Genomic DNA, 3,424 nt, shown 5'->3' with positions numbered 1-3,424 from the left:
CTTATCGAGGAGGCCCTGGGCCCTATTTATATTGACTGCTGTAAGTGCACTCACTCAGTTTATTATAGGTCTCCTTGAGTGTCCGGCACCAGATGCCACTTTTTTATACTTTCTTGTATTCCTAACATCTGCCCTCTCTCCAGCCTATTATATCTTTATAGCTGAATGTAAACTATAACATTGTAACATTAAACAATAAATGCTACCATGTAATACTGACATTAAATATAGTAAAAACTATTGTTCAATAATATTTCATAGAATATGGTACATAACAAAATTTCATTTTTAGATTTCTATATTTAACGACATTTTATTTATTTTACAAAATTTCAACCTTATTATTATCAAGAATATTGAGGAGCTCTAAGTAGAGATTTTTTAAAAACTAATAATGACGGCATAATATGTTCATTATTGATTAAATATTTATTTACAGGAGAAAAATATGTTAAAAAAACGTGAAATAATTAAAAATTCATAAAATAAACTGAGAAATATATGCTTACTAGAAAAAAAAAGAAGGTAAAACGGCTAAATATATTTATAATGAAAGCATAAACATGTATATAGAAACAAATAGGAGAAAACATAATACCATCCTTCTTTCTTACAATCAAATATTTCCTCTTTCGTTCAAGCTTTCTATCCGATAAGTTTTTGAGCCTGGGCTTTCATACACTCTACATCAGTCTATACCGTCAATAGTGCATAAATCAAAATAAAATTAGGGATTTATTTATTTCACGATTCATAATACAGCCACGGAATTTAATGTTGTGTTTAAGATTCTAAAAGTCTAAGCATCCAATCCAAGAATTGCTTAAGCTTCTAGATATTTATCCGGTCTGCTCGATAAATCCTTTAAGAACACAAAGTGTCTTTAAAATATCGTAGTTTAAAAATAATGTGGCGTGTATAAGTTGAAAAGAAATACCACATCTCCTTAGTATCCCTCCTTCCCTGTCCCGCCTCTCGCCATTCATCTCCTTGCCTTTTATAAATCCTTATATTTTTTTGTCAAGGAGTGAATATAGCAAAAAACAATATGAAATATAACTTCCTATTTTTTATTCTTTTACTAAAGTCCATATCGGTAAAATCTGGAATCGAATAAATGTCAGTACAGCTCTGAAAACAAATTTTAATGCACCATCGGGCAAAATTATAAACCAAAACAATATATTTATATATCAATTACGATGACGGATTATCACGATAAATTAAATTTTTAGAAATACAACTATTGTGACTATTTGTACTACAGAAAACGTTTTGGAAAAAAAATTGAAATTTTTATGAAAAATAAAAAGTAATAGTTATTTTAAGTGACTATTTATCCAAAATAAACATTTTAGCACATAAAATGATCCGAATGGTGGTAAAAAAGGCACTCTAAAATAATAAAGTTATTAATTTATGTATGAAAACCTATTTTTTAAAAAGAAAGTCCTAAGACAGCTATTGTAAAAAAAAGGATTTATACATTTTTTAAAATTATCTGTTAAATTAATAACGTTTTTTTCAGTAACTTCATAAACGGGGTTCAGGTTTAACGCAGTATCCTGATCTGTGGTACCTTATTTCCCTTTTGAAGATCTAGACTCAAAGTTAACAAAGGCTTATTTTAACAAGAATACAAACCATTTATTAGAGGAATAAAAAATTAGTGAATGTAAATTTTTGTAAAAAAAGAACTGATAATTTTAAAAATATTAATTTAATGTACTATATTATTTTTAAAAAATATTTGATCAAATTATCTTTGATATATCATACAGGAATTTGATGGGTTTGAAATTGCTAATTTTAGTTCTGAAGACGACGAAACTTTAAATAAAATTATTTTTATTCTTTTTAATAATTATACTATTAATCAGAAGGTCTTAGCGCCTTAGATTTCTTAAAAATAAGTTTCTTTAGAAATTAGAAACAAGGACTAACGAATTTGGTTTTTAGTGCTACATTTTTTCCAAAATGGTAAATTTTAGGTAATTTTAAATACATTATTTCTGACAGTACCAATTTAATTCTAGATCCCGAAGGAGGGCGTACATGGACTTGTACTATCTAGAAGGAACTGAGATAGGACGGAAGGGGGTTTAGTCGAGAGAAATAGCGGCCGTTTTTACACTCGAGTTGGCCTAAGCGGCTTTGTCAACAGGCTCCATAATAGCGGGATTTGTTGGCCGCCCCCCCCCCCACTCTAGCAATGATAATTACCGACTCCCCACCATCTTTGCGCCACCCTCCCGCAACCAATTTCACCTGACAATGCGCCCTTTTTCAGATCCAGCTCCCCCCGTACTGCTTGTATATTAAATATGTATCGCGTCACCATCTTCTTATCTCAAGACCGAACCCCTCGCACGTCGCGGAGTATCGCAGTGCCGATCTCTTCTCTCTTCGAGTGGTCTCTTTAATACGCCGTTTGTTCACGGCTACTCCAGACGCCTCTTATCGCCGCCTTGTACTAGAGGGTACCGTCCAAATATGAGAAGCGGCTCGTGAAAAATAGATGGCTGCGTTTGTACTTGGCCTTGGAGTAGACAGTAGCTCCATTGAGCGGGATCGAATCTACAGTGATAGTGAAAACATCTGCCAGCTACCATAAGAAAGAGGCGAAAGGAATGCGCTATAAGCATTAGCCTCGAATTTCATCACATTTTCTACCGATATTTATAATTTAAAGCGGTAAACATCTATCGATATAAAAAGCGTTAATGTGTAATAAGGAAAATTTTTACATAAAGTAAAAAAAAATCTGGTGTGGGGCCGTTCCCAAGTTTCGTATGGAGTCGTATTAAAATTATTAATTTTTTTTTCGAAGGAAACAATTTTTATTTTTCATTAAAAAATCGTATTTTAGGGTTTTTCCAGAAGCGAATAACCAGTATCTAATTTATTCCTACCAAGAAAATAACAGTTTAATAAATGAAATATAACAAAGAACATGTATAAGTTGTATCAGGAAATCTGTCTCTGATTTTCCAATCTCTAAATTACTGTCTCGATTTCTCTCTTCTTTCCTAGCTCATATTTATAGATTTTTTATCACTATTAACAATGAAAAATGGATAATTATAGCAAATAAACAAGATTTAAGATACTCCAGAGGATGATTTTTTGAAAATTTGGCATTAAAGTCCTGTCAGGCTACTTCAAAGAGGATTAGACCTCGCTGTTATAACAGACCACTACATTGATATACTGAGTTTCATCAAAATTGTTACACCCATTTTCGACCTAAGCCGTAAAAATACGTTTTAACAAAAAACATCTCAGGCTTATTCCTGTCTTCAATGTGTAATTTCAGTTTCGTACAGATTATCATTTTTGTGCTAGGCTGTTCTCACACACGCACACATACCAATGATACCATTGCATTCATGGTACTTCAAATCGTGTGTCCGTTAAAAAGTCG

The sequence above is a fragment of the Halyomorpha halys genome, unplaced genomic scaffold, assembly GCF_000696795.3.
Source record: "Halyomorpha halys isolate HHAL.00 unplaced genomic scaffold, Hhal_1.1 Scaffold148.1, whole genome shotgun sequence".
Taxonomy (NCBI): domain Eukaryota; kingdom Metazoa; phylum Arthropoda; class Insecta; order Hemiptera; family Pentatomidae; genus Halyomorpha; species Halyomorpha halys.
The sequence above is the reverse complement of the archived record's forward strand: the minus strand, read 5'-3'. Positions refer to the sequence as shown.